Source organism: Elephas maximus, chromosome 17 (genome assembly GCF_024166365.1).
Source record: "Elephas maximus indicus isolate mEleMax1 chromosome 17, mEleMax1 primary haplotype, whole genome shotgun sequence".
Lineage (NCBI taxonomy): Eukaryota > Metazoa > Chordata > Mammalia > Proboscidea > Elephantidae > Elephas > Elephas maximus.
The window spans coordinates 36,260,117-36,281,115 of NC_064835.1; the positions used below are offsets into that span (position 1 = coordinate 36,260,117).

The following is a 20,999-nucleotide window of genomic DNA, read 5'->3' on the forward strand; positions in this document are numbered from 1 at the left end:
ATCTCCATTATAACTCTGCAGAATTATCTTGTTTTGAAGATTAGAAAATTGAACCCAAATTCCTAGTCAAGTGTCACTTGCCTGTAGTTGTGGGAGAAGCTGGGGTCTAAAACAAACTCCTTCTAGTTCCAAAGTCCCATGTATTTTCTTGTGTTTCCTTTTGTTTTGCACTGCGCTTCATGGCCTCATAAGCAGCATGCTTATCTGTGTTTCTGGGCACACTCAATCACAGCACTCACCACACTGCTTTAGTATCATATGTTTTGCATGTCTGCTACTAGGCTGCAAGACCCATGAGGGCAGGGCCTGTATTATTTTATTTTCTTCCCTCAGCACCTAGCACAGTGCCTAATGCCTAGTGGATCTTCTATACATGTCTGTTAAGAATGAGTGCATTTAGAGGGTCAGTGTTTCTTTGGTCAGTTTCCTGGCTGACAATTGCTAACTTTTATGCACCAGCCTTACACACTCTATTTCTGATGAACCCGTGAGAGCCATTGCCTCTAAACACTGTATAAGGTTGATCATTCTAGACAAAGGTGGAAAGCAGAAAATTCATGACAATTACATTACATAAAACCCATGCTAATAGTACAATTTACATGCTGTTTAGAATAATCTGGTACTAGGAAGGTGGAAAAAAAAAAAAGGAAGGTGTGATGGTTAAGGCCGTGTGTCAGCTTGACTGGGCCATGATTATTAGTGTTTTGGCAGTTGTGTGATGTTGTGGTCACTTCCCTGTTGAGATTTCATATGGGATCACCTCCACGATGGGATCTTCTGTGAGTAGCCGATCAGTTGAAGCGGAGTTTCCTTGGACATGTAGCCTGTATCAAGTGTGGGTGGATGTTCTGGCAAGGCTCAGGAGCTTTTTCTCATTCCGGATCCTGCAGCTAGCTCCTGTTTCTCTGACATCTGATTCTTGGACTTGAGCTAGCAGCTTACCTGCAGTCTTGCCTGCCGATCTTGGTATTCGTTAATCTTCACAGTCTGTGAGCAAGACCCCTGCTCCCCAACCTGCTGATCTTGGGTTCGCCAGCCCCTTGTGGCTACATGAATCAGGAGAAGCCTCTATCCAGACGCATGGAGTTGGGACGTTACAGCCTCTAAAACCATGTGAGCCATTTCCTTGATATAAATCTCTCTATATGCTCGACAGCACTGGGTATATATATGTACTTATACGTTTTATTGGTTTTGCTTCTCTAAAGAACCCAGCCTAAGATGTTTGGTACCAAGAGTGATTCTAGAGAAACAAAATTGCAAGGATGAATTTTCTAAATTGGTTCTCAAGTCTGGTTAGTCTTACACCTGTTGATGACTCTGCTTCCTGTAGTAAAGAGGGCACTGCTAATCCATGGCTTGACGTGGAAGTTCAAATATGCAGAATAGCATCGCCAATAGATCAGGCATTGGTGAAAGGTGAGGTTCTGGGTGATTGCATGTTTGATACCTTTATACAATTTTGTCATAATGAGAACAATAGGAAGGCTAGTTGGTTGGTCCTACTGTTGCTAAACAAACTGGTGAAAGACAGAGACGAGCTCAGGGATTCAGAGTCAAAGCTCAAGCATCACATAAACAACCTCAAAGTTTCCACTTGTGCCTTGAAAGAAAGCCTTATGTCTTGTAGTAACAAAGCTGATATTGCCAAAAACCAAATCCAGAGTCTTATTGTAACAGTGGCTAAATTGCAATGCAAACTCAACTGCCAAACTCAAGAGGTGTCTGAAGTTAAAGTGAGGGCATCGATTGGGAAGAAATGGGATCCTGAAACCTGGGATGGGGTTACATGGGCAGATAATCAGGAAGCTGGAGAAACTGAGGCCCTAAATTCCGTTGAATCACTCCTTCCAACAGAACCATTAGCCCCTCAACTGCCATCTAATGAGACTAACCTAGGTGCATCTAAAGCACCTTTGCCTGAGTCATTACCTGGGATATCGCCTGAGGCAGATGTTTTAGAAGACAATGCTGAATGTTCTCAAAAGTTTTCCCCACTGATTTTGGCTTCTAGACCTATAACTAGACTTAACATCCGATGACCCCCAAAAGGTGAAGCACAAAGTATAACCCAAGAGGAGGTACACTACACTCTGAAAGAGCTGCTTAACTTTTCTAATACGTACAAACAGAAACCTGGGAAATACATGTAGGAATGGCTATTAAGGAGGTGGGATAATGATGCAAGGAACATGAAGATGGATCAATCTGAGTTTATTGATGTGGGCTCAATAAGCACAGATTCTTTATTCAATGTTTCAGCTTGGGGAGTTAGGAAAGGATTTAATAGTTTATTTGGTTGGGTTGCTGAAGCATGGATTATGTTTTTATTAAACCCTTTGCACTTGAGCCAGTTCCGACTCATAGCCACCCTATATGACAGAGTAGAACCTCCCCATAGGGTTTCCAAGGAGTGCCTGGTAGATTCAAACTGACAACCTTTTGGTTAGCAGCTGAGCTCTTAACCACTATACCACCAGGGTTTCTGGATTATGTGGTGGCCTACAATAAATCAAGTGGAAGTACCAGACCTGCCTTGGTATACTGTAGAAGAAGGTATCCAAAGGCTTAGAGAAATTTGCATGCTAGACCGGATTTATCAGGTTAGACCCACAGACGCACACATGGAGTGTTCAGAGAACACACATTTTTTTTTTTTTTTCTTTTTATTGTCTTTTAGATGAAGGTTAACAGAACAAAGTAGCTTCTTGTTAAACAGTACACATACTGTTTTATGACATTGATTAGCAAACCCAAGAGATGTCAACATCTCCCTTCTCAACCTTGGGTTCCCTATTATCAGCTTTCCTGTCCCCTCCTACCTTCTAATCCTTGTGCCTGGGCTGGTATGTCCCTTTAGCCTCGTTTTGTTTTATGGGCCTGTCTAATCTTTGGATGAGGGGTGAACCTCAGTAGTGACTTCATTACTGAACTAAAAGAGTGTCCAGGGGCCATATTCTTGGGGTTTCTCCAGTCTCTGTCAGGCCAATAAGTCTGATCTTTTTTTGTGAGTTAGAATTTTGTTCTACATTTTTCTCCAGCTCTGTTGGGATCTTCTATTGTGATCCCGGCAGAGGACACACCTTTTACCACAACAGTGAGAAACAAACTTGTGAAAGGAGCCCCCGGATCCTTGAAGACTGCTGTGATTGCCATTTCATGTAAGTCAGATTTGACAGTGGGAATTGCCTAACTGAATTAAGACACCTAACTACAATGGGACTGATTAGAGACCTGTGGTGGTAGGGGTCAAGTGGTAGCACTAAACTGACAAAGACAAGGTAGGTGTGGTTATCATGATAGACAGAAGAGTCAAAGCAGTAATCAGAATAGTTTGACTCGTATGGACTTATGGCATTGGCTACTTAGTCATGGTGTCCCTTGTAGTGAAATAGATAGGAAATCTACTGAATATTTACTTGATCTGTACAAGCAGAAGAATTCTAGGTCAAGTGAATGGCAGTCTAACTCAACTTGCCAGAATGGAGAGTAATGGCCTCTCAATCAATTCCTAGATGTGAGCAAGTTTACAGACCCACAATCCCTTGATCGAAAGGGAGGCTGGGTCCCCTTGAGGAATGACTGCAATACACTACCAAAAAATTATACTGTTAATCTTTCTCTCAGCCTTCCCCAAAGGGATCTACAGCCTTTTACGAGAGTGGCTGTTCACTGGGGAAAAGGAAATAATCAGACTTTTTTGGGATAACTGCACACTTGCCCTGAACTGACACTAATTCCGGGAGACCCAAAACATCACTGTGGCCCACCTGTCAGAGTGGGGGCATATGGAGGTCAGGTTATTAGTGGAGTCTTAACTCATGCCCACCTCACAGTAGGTCCAGTGGGTCCTTGAACCCATCCTGTAGTGATCACCCGACGTTGGATCCCCGAAAAATGGAGTAAAGGCTGTTATGGTAGGAAAACCCAAGTGGAAGCCATTAGAACTGCCCCTACCTAGGAATATAGTAAACCAAATGCAATACCACACTCCTAAAGGGATTGCAGAGATTACTGCCACCATCAAGGACTTGAAGGATGCAGGGGTGATGATTTCCATAACATCTCCATTCCACTCTCCTATTTGGGCTGTACAAAAAAAAAAAAAAGATGGATCTTGGAGAATTACAGTGGATTATTGAAAACTTAACCAGGTGGTGACTCCAATTGCAGCTGCAGTTTCAGGTGTAGTTTCATAGCTTTAGCAAATTAATACATCTCCTGGTACCTGGTATGCAGCTACTGATCTGGCTAATGCCTTTTTCTCCATACCTGTTCCAAGGGACCATCAGAAGAAGCTTGCCTTTAGCTGGCAAGGCCAGCAATACATGTTCAGTTGCTTACTTCAGAGCTACATCAACTCTCCAGCCCTATATCATAATTTAGTCTGCAGGGGTCTTGATCGCCTTTCCCTTCCACAAGATGTCACACTGGTCTACTACATCGATGATATTATGCTGATTGGACCTAATAAGGAAAAAGTGTCAATGACTCTGCACTTACTGGTAAAATATTTATGTGCTAGAAGGTGGGAAATTAATCCCACAAAAATCCAGATACCTTCTGCCTCAGTGAAATTTCTTGGGGTCCAGTGGTATGGGGCATGCTGACATATTCCTTGTAATGTGAAGAAAAAGTTATTGCACCTGGCTTCTCCCACAAATAAAAGGAGGGACGATGCCTAGTGGACCTCTTTGGATTTTGGAGGCAGCGTATTCCTCATTTGGGCGTGTTATTCCAAGCTTTTTATCATGTGCCTCGAAAAGCTTCTAGTTTTAAATGGGGCCCATAAGAAGAGAAGGCTCTGCAACAGGTTCAGGCTGCTGTACAAGCCGCTCTGCCACTTGGGCCATATAACCTAGCTGATCCAGTGGTGCTTGACCTGTCCATGGCAGATAGACATGCTGTTTGGAGTCTTTGGCGGGGCCCTATTGGTGAATCATATCACAGGCCCTGAGGATTTTAGAGCATTGCCCTGTTATCTTCTGCAGAAAATTACACTGCTTTTGAGAAACAGCTTTTGGCTTGTTATGGGGCCTTAGTAGAGACTGAACGCTTAACTATGGGACACAAATTCACCATGTGGCCTGAGCTGCCCATCATGAACTGGGTGTTGTCTGACCCACAGAATCATAAATTTGGACGTGCACAGCAGCACTACATCATTAAATGGAAGTGGTATATATGAAATTGTGCCTGAGCAAAAGTAAGTTGCATGAGGAAGTAAGTTACATGAGGAAGCTGCCCAAATGCCCATGGTCTCCACTCTTGTCATATTACCTTCCATCTCCCAGTCTGCACCTATGGCCTCACGGGGAGTTCCTTGGGATCATTTGACTGAAGAAGAGAAAACTCGTGATGGTTTCCAGATGGTTCTGTGTGATATGCAGGTGTCACTCCAAAGTGGACAGTGACAGCACTACAGTCCCTTTCTGGGAACTCCCTGAAGGACAGTGGTGAAGAGAAATTCCCTCAATGGGCAGAAGAACTTCAAGCAGCACATCTGGTTGTTCACTTTGCTTGGAAGGAGAAATGGCCAGATGTGCAATTGTATGCTGATTGATGGACTGTAGCCAATGGGTTGCCTGGATGGTCAGGGACCTGGAAGGAACGTGATAGGAAAATTAAAGACAAGGATTTGTGGGGAGGTAGTATGTGGATGAAACCCTCATGGCGTAGTGGTTAAGTGCTATGGCTGCGAACCAAAGGGTCGGCAGTTCAAATCTGCCAGGTGCTCCTCAGAAACTCTATGGGGCAGTTCTACTCTGCCCTATAGGGTCACTATGAGTCAGAATCAACTCAACGGCACTGAGGTTTGGGAGTATGTGGGTAGACCTTTCTTAATGGGACAAAGAAGTGAAGATATTTGTGGCTCATGTGAATGCTCACCAAAGGGTGACCTCAGCAGAGGAGAATTTTAACAATCAAGTATATAGGATGATACATTCTGTGGAAACCAGTCATTCTCTTTCCCCAGCTACTCCCATCATTGCTCAATGAGCTCATGAACAAAGTGGCCATAGTGGCAAGGATGGAGGTTATGCATGGCCCAGCAACAGGGACTTCCACTTCTAATCTGCCAGCAACAGAGACCAACACAGAGCCCCTGATATGGTACCATCCCTCGAGGTGATCAGCCAGCAACCTGGTGGTGGGTTGATGACATTGGACTGCTTCCATCATGGAAAAGGCAGTATTTTGTCCTTAACAGAATAGACACATACTTATGGATGTGGATTTGCCTTCCATGCATTCAACGCTTCTGCCAAAACTACCATCTGTGGACTTACAGATTTCCTTTTCCACCATCATGTTATCCCACACAGCACTGCCTTGGATCAAGGGACTCACTTCACAGCAAATGAAGTGCAACAGTGGGCCCATGCTCCTGCAATTCACTGGACTTACCATGCTCCCCATCATCCTGAAGCAGCTGGCTTGATAGAATGATGGAATGACCTTCTAAAGACACAATTACAGTGCCAGCTGGGTGACAATACCTTACAGGGTTGGGGCAGTGTTCTCCAGGTGGCTGATTATAATCTCAACCAGCATCAAATATATGGTGCTGTATCTCCTATAGCCAGAATTCATGGGTCCAGGAATCAAGGGGTAGAAATGGGAGTGGCACGACTCACTATTACCCCTAGTGACCCACTCACAAGATTTTTGCTTCCTGTCCCCATGACCTTATGCTCTGCGGGTCTAGAGGTCTTAGTTCCAAAGGGAGGGATGCTCCCACCTGGAGACACATTGCTGATTCCATTGAACTGGAAGCTAAGAATGCCACCTGGCCACTTTGGGCTCCTTAGTCCTCTGGATCAACAGGCAAAAAGGGGGTTACTGTACTGGCTGGTGTAGTTGATCCTAATTACCAAGAGGAAATTGGATTGGTATTACATAATGGAGGTAAAGAATAGTATGTCTGGAATGCACAAGATCCCTTAAGATGTCTCTGTGATTAAAGTCAGTGGAGAGCTACAGCAACTCAATTCCAACAAGACTACTAAAGGCCCTGATCCTTCAGAAGTGAAGGTTTGGGTCACCCCACCAGAAAAAGAACCATGACCAGCTGAGGTGCTTGCTGAGGGCAAAGAGAATACAGAATGGGTCGGGGAAGAAGGTAATTCTAAATACCAGTTAAGGCCACATGATTAGTTGCAGAAATGAGTATTATAATTGTTATAACTATTTCTGCTTTGTGCATGTGCATCAAATATTTTTGTTTTCTTCACTTATAAAATATAAGCTATAAACAGGGCTAATGCGTTTTCAGTTGTATGTGTGTTAGTTGTATGATGTTAGGCGCAAGTATGGCTTTATGATTATCTTTATTCAGAGATTATGTGTGATCCAATTAAGAATTAGGAGATGTGTACAGGTGCCAAGCTGACAAGGGGTGGACTGTGATGGTTAAGATTGTGTGTCAGCTTGGTTGGGCCATGATTCTCTGTATTTTAGTGTGATGTCATGGTCATTTCCCATTGAGATTTGATATGTGATCACTCCCATGATGGAATCTTCAGTAAGTAACCAATCAGTTGAAGGGGAATTCTTCAGACATCTGCTTAGAGTGTGGGTGGATGTTCTGGCAGGGCTTGAGGGCTTTTGCTCTTTCTGGATCCTGAAGCTGGCTACTGTTCCTCTGACCTCTGGTTCTGGAACTTCAGCTAGCAGCTTACTTGAGGTCTTGCCTGCTGATCTTGAGTTTAGTCGACTTTCATAGCCTATGAGCAAGAGCCCTGTTCCCTGACCTGCTGATTTTGGGTTCACCAGCCCCTGTGGCTACATGAATCAGGAAGAGCCTCTATCCTGACCCATGGACTTGGGACGTTACAGCCTCTAGAACTGCATGAGCCGTTTCCTTGATATAAATCTCTCTCTACATATATTTATATGTTTTGCTTGTTTTGCTCCTCTAGAGAACCCAGGCTAAAATAGAAGGATTTTAGAGAGAAATTATGGTATGTTTTGTAGGTTTTTGCAATCTACATAAAGATTGTCCTGTCCTAAGTATTAATAGTATTTATGTTAGCAAGGGGAAATTATAACAGGTTGTCCTTTTAGCTCTTTTCCTCCAAAATCTTATGGAATGCTCTTATTTTATATCTATAACAAAAAGAAATTTTATTAATTAAAAGTAAGTTTTTAGAATCTTCTTCCTGGGGAGGAAATTGCAGCGTCATGCAGGAGAATAGAGGAAGGAGTGAAGGAGTCCCAGCTCACTGGTCTGCATTAAGGCCCAGAGAAGTCACTACAAAGGATGAGAGGAGCTAGATACATTCCGTGTCCCAGGCTGTCATGTCTCCCTTCTTCCTGTCCCAGTGCTCTCTTCCTGCTCTGCCGCTCACTAGCTGTGTGTCCTTGGGCCACTTACACACCTTCTCTGTGCCTGTTTACTTATTTATAAAACTGGGGTAATGGTGCCTTTGACTTACAGAGTTTCATCGGTCTGAAATCATAAATTGCATACAGAATGCTTTCCAAACCCCCAGTGCCATTGAGTCGATTCCGACACATAGTGACCCTATAGGACAGAGTAGAACCGCCTGGTGGATTCGAACTGCCGACCTTTTTGTTAGCAGCCATACCACTTAACCACTACGTCACCAGGGTTTCTGCAGAATGCTTAGCCAGTGCCTAATATACAGTAGTAAGCTTTCAATTAAAAAAAAAAAAATTTTTTTTTTTTTTATACTGTTGCTGTTTTTCCCACTTTTGGAGTAAGAGCGATGACTTGAAGGAGATGGGGTGACTGCAACTGAATCACAGCTTGAGGCTTGCCTGCCCTTTGTAGGGCTTTATGTGGGACAGAGAGGGGATCACACAGACCAGCGACAGCCCGGGTGTATCCCACTAGCTAATTACCTGGTTCTATCTGCTACTTCCCTGCACATGTGATGTGGCTCCACCAGCTGAAGGCAAAGAGAAAGCTTTGATGAGATCCAATTAAGAATACAGATTCCACATTCAAAAAGGCCAAGCAGTTCATAAGGAAAAAACCTGAAATAGGCTAAGTAGTTTGCTTATGTCTCCTCAGAAGCTAAATTGTTAAGAAAGATGTCTCATTTCGCAGGACTGACCCTGGGGGTGTTTGCCTCTCTTCAGCTGGGATGCTATTATTATTTTGGAAATGACATCTCCATCACACATGGCTGTGTCCCCCTCATTCTAAAACATACATAAATAAATGATATTTAGGGAGTTGCTGACTGCAGAGGATACAAACTGAGATGAAAGAAGGGAGGCGGGTGTTCCCATAACAACCCCTTCATGAGCCCTTGTGGATGAGGAACCATGGTGAGCTGTTCAAGGACAGAGATTTTTGGTGGACAGAGAAGCCTATCAAACCTCCTTACCATCTGTTGAAACTAGTAGGGGTTTGTCTGGACCAAGGGGTTCAGGGGAAGGCAAGGGCAGCTAAGAAAGACCTCGAGAGCAAATGCTAAATACCTCAGAATAAATTCAGAGGCAAAGCTAGGCAGTGGTTCATCAGTTCTGAACAAAAACAGCAGATAGAGGGAGGAGTTCTGTCTGTCCTACAGAAGCAGAACCAGTAGGACATAACTACTGAGCCCTTGCCTAGATTGGTCTCTGTGCCACAATTGATGTGGCAGAGCAGGAGAAAGCACTGACTTTGGCCTTGGGCTCTCTCGTCTCTTCTCCAGCACTCTCACATTCTGTGATTTGGGAATTCGTTTCCCCGGAGCCTCAGTTTCCTTATTTGTAAGACAAGATAACTACCTTCTGATCGTAACTGCCTTATAAAGCGTAACAGGAAGACTCTCCTCCATACTCAAAGTGTCTGGACGCTGACTCCTCGTTTTCACTGATAACAAGAAACCTTGACTTACACACCTTGAAGTATACTCAGTTAAGCCGAAAGTCTGTCTTCCTTCTCCAGTCAAATTCAAGATTATTATTTGAGAGTCCAGAGGTCAGGAAACATGTTGTATAAAGAACCAGATATTAAATTTTTAGGCTTTCTGGGCCACAAAGTTTCTGCTGCAAACTGCCATGGTAGTGAAGAAGCAGCCATAGTCAAAGGGTATTTACCATTGTCTGCGTTCCAATAAAACTTTATTTACAAAAACAGGCAGCAGGCAGAACTTTGCCCAAGAGGCAGAATTTGTTGACGCTAAAAAGAAAAAGAAAAAAATTTTTTTTTTCTTTTAAAGTAGTCCATTCATGTGTTCCTCCTCTGCCTACCTTCTTGTGTCCTTATCCTTCCCCTGCACCCTGCTGGCCAGGGAGTGAAGGAAGGCATCCACTTTGGGCTTTGGTGACTTCTATGTTAACAGGAAGGAGTCCTGGTGGCACAGTGGTTAAACACTTGGCTGCTAACAAAAAGGTTGGCAGTTCAAATCCACCAGTGCCTCCGCAGGAGAAAAGACCTGGCAATCTGCTTCAGTAAAGATTACAGCCTAAGAAGCCATTTAAGGCAGTTTTACTCTGTCCTACAGGATCACCATGAGTTGGAATAGACCCAACGGCACACAACAACATGGGAACAGGAAGGATAGAAGAAACCATGGAGGCCCTTTCCCACCACTCCTCATGGGTTTTCTACCTGCATCCCTGTGGTGCAGCCCTTGTCCTCCATCACAGTGCCTCTTAAGGATAAAAAATTGTTTCCTGCTGGCCCAGCTAATTTGAGACGCAGTTTGGGCACTCACGAAATTTAGGAGCCCCTTTAATGTTGTTTTTCGGTAAATGCCACGTGAGAGGTTCCAGTTGATTATTGCATGCTCTCTCTCTCTTTTCCTCTCTTTCTGCCTCCACATCCACTGCTTTTCCTTTATGGGATGGTGATAAAGGATTTCCACTCAGCAAACTCTAGCTGGAAAACAAAATCCCTGTTCCCAGCTCCTCTTTTCAGGGCTACTCCTCCATTCCCCAGGGATGTACTATTATTCCATCTGGACAGATCCAGCTCCAACCCTTTGCTTCCCTGGAGGCAAACCAGTTCTCTCCTTTGCTTCCGTGTGAATTTAACTTACCTGATGCTTGTCCCTGTTTAGGAATGGGTCTTTGGATTTAATCATCCAGCCTCCTTGTTTTTGCCCTTAGGGATCTCCATGATAATAATAATCCCATTTTTCATTTTGCCACCAGACTGAGGAGGATGGGGTAATGAAACAAGCAGAGCCAACATTTTCTTAAAATAGTTTATTTCCTAGGGTTGGCAATGGGATTGAATGACTATGCATAAATCTCCTGGCAAAAAGTAACACTTCAGCATTGGTAGACTTGTATTATTAGCTGTAGGGAAAATTTGTTCAAAAGAATTGAAAGGAGTCATTCACCCAGGGTGAAGAAAAATTTCCACCTCCCAGCAGGAAAGTCCAAAGAATGACAACCCATAGAACTCTAAATCTTGCCAACCTTCATGGCTCGGGGCTCAGTCATAAGAAGCGTGTGTTTCCATTTCTTTTGTTGTGATGGAGTTCTGCTCCCCCAGGCTCCACTGATGGGAACTTGTCAGGGTGGCTCAGGGTTTGAGCTCAGACTCTGCCCTCTGCAGGCTAAAGGACTCTTAGTGCAGAAAGCAAGAGAAAGAAAACCAAGCACATAAGGGACAAACCACTGACCAGCTTATTGGAGGCAAGATGATTACCTTAACAACAATTTTTGGCAGGGCATTTCCCAGGGGCATAGTAAGGATGGGTCAGATTTCCAGATTTCTTAGTTTTTCCTGGCTGTTGTGCCAGATAGTAACACTCTAGTAAATGCCGAGTCCCATAGTGGAGGGTTTGGAAAGGATAAACAACAGTAACAACAAAAACTAACAACAACACAGAAAATCCATTCCATCACACGCTTCTCTTTCTACACGATTCCGTTTATGAGGATTGTGTTCATCAGGGTTATGCCACAATAATAAATAAAAGATCTCAGTGGCTCAATAGGGAAAAGTTTTGTTTCTTGTTCATGGTACACATACAATGTAGGTCATTCAGTGTGTGCGTGTATATGTGTGGGACCCAGGCTGACAGAGACTCCACCATTTTGAAGCTGTGTACCCTGTGACCCAGGGCCTCCTCTGTCATTGTAGCAGGACAGCTGGAGGGTCTCACATCTGATTTAAATGCTTCCACCCACTCATGTTCTGTGTCATGTCTACCCCAGTCCTCCGACCCAAATTAGTCACGTGGCCCCACCAAAATTCAACGGAGCTGGAAATGTGTGGGAGCGCTTGGGTATTCAGTGAGCAGAAAATGGCTTTGACACCTAGGTCTTTAATATGTTTCAGACATTGTCAAAAGCCTCGTTAGAGAGGAGCATTTGGTTGACCATACTATTTATTCATTCAGAATAAGTTTTGAATACCTGTTGTAGCTGTTGTTGAGTCAGCCCCATCTCACGGTGATCCCAACTGCAACAGAACAAAATGTCGCCCTGTCCTGTGTCACGCTCACAATCTCCAGCATGTTTGAGTCCCTCATTGAGGCTGTGGTGCCAATTCATCTCCCCAAGGGTCTCTCTCGCCCTTGTTGGTCCTCTAGTTGGCCAAACATGATGTCCTCCTTTAGTTTTCGATGCCTCTTGATGATGTGTCCAAAGAAAGCATGTCAAAAAATATTCTATCATGATCCATAAGGTTTTTATCATCTAACTTTCAGAAGCTCCACTGAAACCTGTCCACCCTGCTGGTATTTGAAATACTGGTGGCATAGCTTCCAGCATCACGGCAACACACAAGTCACGACAGTATGACAAACTGACAGACTATCTGTGCTAAATGGAGTTATAATGGGGATCAGGAGACATGCTGTGCCCCCCTAAATGGCTCCCAACAATTAAATAGTACAGTGTGATAAACACGGTGATGAGAAGGTATAAGGCACTGTGGATTTACCTGGTAGGAGGATTCATGTGCTCAGGGAGCGTCAGCAAAGGTTTCTCAAAGCAGGTAAGGCTAAAGTTTAGACATGAAGAATGAGTTGGTATTATTTAGGCCAAAAAAAAAAAAAAGAGAGAGAGATTTGAGGAAGAGTAAAAATAACTGAGGTTTCTAGGAATCAGATCACATATCTGTAACAGAGAATGCAACCCAGAAGTACCATCTCCCTGTTCAGAGTTAAACCCCAGGTGGTCTCTCTCCTGGAATAGGGACAGGTCAGGAGTAGAGAACATAGCCTGATTGCTATAAACAGGACTGTCTTAGGCTGATGGTCTTCCTCGCCTTCTCCCACACGGTGCACAAACACCTCCCTGAGCCAGTCCACTTGTGGGCCACACTTGAACTTACATGGAGGAGCCAGCTCGATCTGTATCACTTATAGATATGAAATTATTAATGACCCAGGATGTAACTAGACATGTCTGGCCCCCTCCTCCAAGCAGCCTTCTCTGGGGCTTGGGATAGAGGTTGTGGGGAGACACCTTGCTGTTTAGTAAATAATAGAAGAGATTCATAGAGAGCCTGGGAAGCACATTCCTCATACAGAAATGTTACGGAATAACACAGGATGAATAATAGAAAAGGTTATTGAAAAATTCATAATTTCCAAGTGCCAGTGAAGGGCAGCTCCTGTGCAGTGTATTTGCCTGTAGAAAAGTGATTAAAATATATATTATTGTCCTGTCTATAGGAAAATGTATTATTAAGTGGATACTAGCGTGACATTTGAAAAATCCATTTCATTCCATTTAGCAGCAAAGGGGTTTTGGCGGCTGCTTTGTGTAGCAGGTTTCACAAGCATTTGAATAGCCATTTAAAAAACAAAAAGGGATTTTAATTATGGCCCTCTGCCTCCCAGCCATACTATCGCTTTTGCATTTACAGTTCTTTTGCCAAAATAAATAAGAAAGAAATAAACTTATAACAGGAAATGTAGACATTTATTATTTCACTTGCCAAGAAAACACCCTGACCACTTATGGGTACTTATGGGGTGAAAGAGGAGAGGGTGGGAAATGGACTCACTGGTCCAGACACAACAAAAAACAAAGCTTCACTGTCTAGGCCCATGCTCCCTGCCAAACTTCAAGTGTAACTACTCTTCACAGCAACACATTCACAGAATTTGTCCATTGAAGGCAGGAGGGACTGTTGAGAGGTAATTATAAATGGTTTGTATTTATGAACAATGAATTGGGTCAAGATCTGGGATCAACTGATTTTTTTTCTTCTTATTATTGGCCTGATCTATCTCCTTATCTGGAAGACCATCATGCCCAGTTAAATTCATATCTGGGTTCTAAATCGATTCAGGTTTGGGGCTTGGGATGGAGCACCTTTCTGCTTTTCTCTCGGGAATTTCTGCTATAAGTCATAAAAGAGTCAGGGGATAGGATAGAAGAATGGATTGAATCCCACCAACCTAGAGTTCTGATTCAGTTTGGACAAATCCTGGGATCCAGCGGCTTTTCAGTGAGCAGATGGACGGCGGTGGCTCTGAGGTCATCCCACAGTTGGAGAAAGGTCATGTAGCTATGAGTAGTCTTGGTCCTGCTCTCTGACCAACTAACTTTAACACAGCCTTTCTGGGTCTCAGTTTTAATGACCAAAAAGGGAGTAATTTGCATCAGATCATGGTTTTTATTTAAAACCTTCATTATAGTTAAATCATTTGTTCTGAAATCTCACTTAGAAGCCCCCAGAGCCCCACTGCCATTGAGGTGATTCCGATTCATAGCGACCCTATAGGACAGAGTAGAACTGCCCCCACAGAGTTTCCAAGGAGCACCTGGTGGATTCGAACTGCCATCCCTTTGGTTAGCAGCTGTAGCGTTTAACCACTACGATGAAATTATTGCTCTCGTTGAAGAAGAATCAGGAAATCAAATTGCCTCCCACCTCAAACCAATGCCCCTCTCCATTTTTAAGGCAACTCCAGGAGTCTGGAATGGAGGGGTAGCCCTGATTTCACAGAGATTCCTGGAGCAGAGCCTGGAAACCAATACACTGAGTGACTTATAATGTCTCTTCCAGTCATAAGGTCATGATACTGAATTGTAGCCTGTATATTTTTTATAGGAGTAGTTGGTATGAGAGGGTGGCTTCTTCTCGTCTCATTTTCCACTTCTATTTAGTTATAGAATATTTACATATTCATCTATTTATTCAGCAAACATCCCTTGAGCATTGCCCATATGTTGCACGTATGACGGTGGGCTAAGAACATGAGTAAGACATGATCTTTGGTGTAATGGAGCAACAGACATCTAAACAACTTGCTATAGGAAATAAGAGCTATGTTGGAGGTGAAAGAATTTTCTGCTAGTAAAATCTGAGAATATGATTTAAAAGTAAATAAACTGAACATCTTGATTGCTCATTCTTTAAATGCTTTCATTAATTAAAGTGCCTCTCTTATCCTTTCAGCCCCCTGTATGTATTTAGGGCTGATTGATATTCAGTCAGGCTGCCCTGGGTATGGCTATCCCAGTTGTTGACATATTGAATCATTTCTATGTGGCTTAGTGAATACACACTTCCTGAGTTCCCTGGGTGACCTCCACTGCACTGGTACCCTGCACCCACCCATCTGAAGTTCTCCTTGATCCATCTACTCCTCTAAGCAGTGGAGAGTAGAGGAGCTTTTCCAGGACCCTGCAGTGCTATGGACAACACCTAGTCTGAGTGGTTAGTTGTCCTAGAGTCACCTCTGGCTCACGGCAACCCCATGTACAACAGAATGAATCATTGTCTGGTCCTGTGCTATCTTCACAATTGTTAATATACTTGAGTCCATTGTAGCTACTGTGTATTTTGAGTGCCTTCCAACCTAGGGTCCTCATATTCCAACACTGTATTGAACAATATTCTTTGTGATATATAGGGTTTTCATTGGCTAAATTTCAAAAGTAAGTTGTCAGGCCTTTCTTCCTAGTCCAGTTATTAAATATGTTGAATATTACCCCTTCCAATTTTGTCAGTCTATATCAAAGTTTCCTTAGCATCTAAATTCCACTTACTATTCACTCTCCATAGAGTCCATAATGTTTTTCTGGCTTGAAAATCAGGTAATGAATATAACATCCTTCTTTGGTGTTTTAATATTGCTTTGGATTCTCTATTGTCTCCCTAGGTTGTCTCACTTACATAGTGTCTATATGCTAATGACCACCAAATATTTTATCTCCAGACCAAACATCTCTGAGTTCCAGATTTACACATCCAACGGTCTACTTGACATCTCCATGTGGGCATCTTACCAAAAGCTCAAACTCAACACTCTCAAAGTCAAACTCAGTTTTTATAACATCCAGTTGTTCCTATCTCAGTAAATGGCACCACCAACCACTCAAGTGCTCATATCAATCACCCAGGAGTCAGCCTGGTTTCTTCCTTGTCTTTACCATAATATACAATCCAACCAGCAATTTTGCCCATTCTTCCTCAAAATATATCTTGTAACCATCTTTTCCTCTCCATCTCTGCTCTCTCAACCTTAGTTCAAGGCACAACCACTAACCAACAGCTGGGCTCCTAGTGTCTACTCTTGATCCTACGCAATTAATATTTCACACAGCAGCAAGTGAAGTAATGTCACTCCCTTTCTTAAACTCTTCCTTCTTTCTGCATTGCCGTGAAATCCAAACTTCATTTCTAGACCATAAGGCCCTGCAGAATATGTCCTGTGTCTACTTCTCCTGACTAATTTCATGCCATTTCTTTGTCCCTTGGATGCTAAATCACACTGGTTTCTCTCTGTTCCTCAAATACGCCAAGCTCTTTCTCACTTAAGTCTTGGTTCTCACTCCCTCTCTGTCTAGACCAGTGCTTCTCAAGACATAATATGTATATAAATAGTTGAAGAACTTGTGAATATGCATAATCTGATTCTGTAGAACTAGGGTGGGGCCCACATTTTTCATTTCCAGTGAAGTTCCAGGTGATGCTGACCTTTGTGTTCCATGGACTACAGTTTGAGTAGAATGGATTTGAACTACTCCTGTCCCAATTTATTGCTTGACTAGCTCACCCTCAATTTTTAACGTTTTTACTGATATATAAGTCACATGCTATACAATTCACCAATTTAATTCTTACAACCAATTTTTTTTAGTATATTGACAGAGTTAAGCAACTATCACCATGGTCAGTTATAAAACATTTCATTTTACCCTACAGAAAACGGGTACCCATTCGCAATCATTTCCCATTTCTTCTTGACGTGCCTCCCCCAGCTCTAGGCGACCACTAGTCTACTTTCTGTCCCTAGAAATTTGCCTATTCTAGGACATTGCGTATAAATGGAATCATACATTCTTTGGTCTTTTGTGACTGACTTCTTTCATTTAGCATAATGTTTTCAAAGTTCATCTATATTGTAGCTCTTATCAGCATTTTATTCCTTTGTATGGCCAAAAAATATTTAATCGTATAAATACCCTAACTTTTGTTTATCCATTCATCAGTTGATGGCAATTTGAGTAGTTTTTGCTTTTTGGCTATTATATGAATATTTATGTACAAGTTTTTGAGGGAGCAAATGTTTTCATTTCTCTTCGGTATGTAAGTAGAAGTAGAATTACTGGGTCATATGGTAACTACAAACACCATATAGTAACTAACTGCGTGGTTTAAAATCAGGAAGGGTGCGTGTCAAGGTTGTATCCTTTCACCATATTTATTCCATCTGTATGCTGAGCAAATAATCTGAGAAACTGGCCTACATGAAGAAGAATGTGGCATCAGGATTGGAGGAAGACTCATTAACAACCTGCGATACTTAGATGACACAATCTTGCTTGCTGAAAGTGAAGAGGACTCGAAGCAGTTACTGATGAATGTCAAAAGCCTTCAGTATGGATTACGCCTCAAAGTAAAGGAAACAAAAATCTTCACAACTAGACTGATAAACAACATCATGATAAACAGAGAAAAGATTGAAATTGTCAAGGATTCCATTTTACTTGGATACACAATCAACACCCTTGGAAGCAACAGTCAAGAAATCAAAAGACTCATTGCATTGGGCAAATCTGTTTCAAAGGACCTCTTTAAAGTGTTGAAAAGCAGCGATGTCACCTTGAAGACTAAGGTGCACTCGACCCAAACTATTGTATTTTCAATCGCATCATATGCATGTGAAAGCTGGACAATGAATAAGGAAGACTAAAAAAGAATTGATACGTTTGAATTATGGTGTTGGCGAAGAATATTGAATATACCATGGACTGCCAAAAGAATGAATAAATCTGTCTTGGAGGAAGTACAACCAGAATGCTTCTTGGGAGCAAGGATGGCGAGACTGCATCTTACATGCTTTGGACATGTTGTCAGGAGGGGTCAGTCCCTGGAGAAGGACATCATGCTTGGTAAAGTACAGGGTCAGCAGAAAAGAGGAAGTTCCTGAATGAGAGGGATTGACACAGTGGCTGCAACAATGGGCTCAAGCATAATGACAATTGTAAGAATGGCGCAGGACTGGGCAGTTTCCTTCTGTGGTATGTAGGGTCGCTATGGGTTGGAACTGACTCTACAGAACCTAATAACAACAACAACAACAAGTGTTCTTAATATATTCTGGATATCAGTTCCTTATCATATATATTATTTGCAAATATTTAATCCCATTTTTTGGGTTGTCTTTTCACTTTATTGATGGTGTCCTGTGAAGAACAAAAGTTTTCAATTTTTATAAAGTTCAATTTAACTATTATTTCTTATGTCATTTATGATTTTGAGACATACCTAAGAAGCCATTTCTTAACTCAAGGTCACAAAGATTTACCCTTATGTTTTTTCCTAAGAGGTTTGTAGTTTTAGTTCTTGCATTTAGGTCTATGATCAATTTTGAGTTAATATTTGTAGACGGTATGAGATAGAAACTCAGTGTTACCCATTTACATGAGAATATCCAGTTGTTCTAGCACTAATTTGTTAAAAAGTTATCCTTCCCCCCACTGAATTGCCTTGATATCCTTACTGAAAATCAATTGACCATCAAAGTGAAGGTTTATTTCTGGACTCTTAATTCTATTTTATTCTTCTCTGTGTTTATCCTTATGCCAGTATCATACTGTGTTGATTACTCTAGCTTTATACTAAATTTTGAAATTGGGAAGGTAAGCCTTCCGAATTTGTTCGTCTTTTTTCAAGATTGTCTTAGATATGCTGGATCTCTTGCATTTACATAGATTTTAGTATCAGTTTGTCAATTTCTGCAAAAAAAAAACTTAGCAACTGGAATATTGTTAGGGTTTGTTTTGAGTCTGTAGATGAATTAGGGGGGTATTAATATTTTAACAATATTAGGTTTTCCAATCCATGAACATTGGGCATCACTCCTTTACGTAGACCTTCTTTAATTACTTTCAACAATGTTTTGTAGTTTCAAAGTACAAATGTTGCACTTTTGGTAAAATTATTCCTATTTTACTCTTTTTAATCTATTGTAATTGAAATTATTTTCTTAATTTCATTTTCAGAGTGTTCATTGCTGGTATATAGAGGTATAACTGATTTTTGTATATTTATCTTGCTCCCTGAAACTTTTCTGTAACTCATTTATCTCTGATGTTTTCTTAGTGGATTCCTTAGGATTTTTTTTATATATGCAATCATATCATCTGCAAATAAAGATAGTTTTACTATTTTTTTATATATGCAATCTAAGTATTTTTTTAGTTTTCTTGTCTATCTGCTCTGACTAGAATTTTCAGTACAATGTTGAATACAAGTGGCAAGAGTGAACATCCTTCTCTTGTTCTTGATCTTAGGGAGAAAGCATTCATCCTTTCATCATTAAGTACGATGTTAGCTATGGGTGTTTTGTGAAGGACCTTTACGAGATTGAGAAAAAGTTCCCTTCTATTCCAAATGTGTTGAGTGTGTTTATCATGAAAGAATATCTTCTTCAATTTTAAATCAGGTTAAATGCTCCTCCTTAGAGAGGACTTTTTGGGCTATCTCATAGAAGTCAGCTTCCCCCACCTCACTTTATTAGTCATTGTTCAGTCCCATATTCTGTATTGTGTATTACTTATTACAAATTATAAGTACTTTTCCACCTCCCATCTTATTTCCTTTTTCTCGCTCTAGCTCTACCACACCACATCAACATCGTCTCATTCCCTGCTATATTTTCTGTATCTACCGCAGTTGCTAGCAGATAGTTGCTGATCAGTCAACAAATATTCAACAATTAAATGATTAAATTTAACTTAAAATAATTAAAAGAGTGAACAACTTAATGTCCTTTATAGATAGATGGCTGAGTGCTCACCATTTATATAAAAGCAGAACAGACTGATGGACAGTGATTGGACTTTAGCCAGCGAAGACAGTAATGGTTTAGTAGAAAATTTTCTGTACTGTAAGATTTCAAACAGTGGCCAAGACAAAATAATAATAATAAAATGATATAAAATAAACAAAGCAAAAGAGAACATGGGTACTGAAGGTTAGAAGAGTTCCTATCGGAATGGGGCAACACTCTCCCACCTACCCTGAGAATAGATGGTAGTTTGAGTTGTCTTTTCCACAGGAACAAAGGGCAAATAGTAGCTATTAAACTCTTCCATGTGGTCTAGCCCTCTAGGGGCTCAGCTAGCCTGCCTGGGGGCATTTATCTAATCCCAGACTGCTGCCTGTCATGAGGAGACGCCTTAGTTTAGGAGACCTTTTGGTGGCTGGCTAAATAAAGCTCTAAATACACCTTTATCATCAGTTTCATCTCATTCCTTCTTACCACCCTGGAGTTAAATTTGTCCACTTTTTAGTCTCTTCCTCGTGAGCCCCCATCATGGTCATCTAAATTAAAATCTGTTATCCTTTTCTGGGTAATCCCCTTTGATGCCCGGAGTACAGCAGGATCTGTCTTGCTCAAACCTACATGTAAGCGCTGATAGCTTTTGAGCAGCTAAAATGGTTTTGCATCACTCGCAGCCAGCCCAGAGCTTGCAAAAAAAGACACACTCACGGGTAGGTGGGAGTTTTATGAAATTGCAGGTGGAATTGCCTCTGAGGATGGCTCAGGAGGCCCGAAGCTGCTAGCAATTCTTCAGAGAACAGAGAAATAGGATCCATACTTCCCAGT

The 20,999-nt window shown here is 41.9% G+C and overlaps 1 protein-coding gene across 1 annotated transcript in view; it reads left to right on the forward strand.

Moving 5' to 3' along the window:
* Positions 1-20,999, forward strand: part of NTM (neurotrimin) — a 1,228,179-nt gene that overhangs the window by 256,755 nt on the left and 950,425 nt on the right. The window lies entirely within an intron of this gene.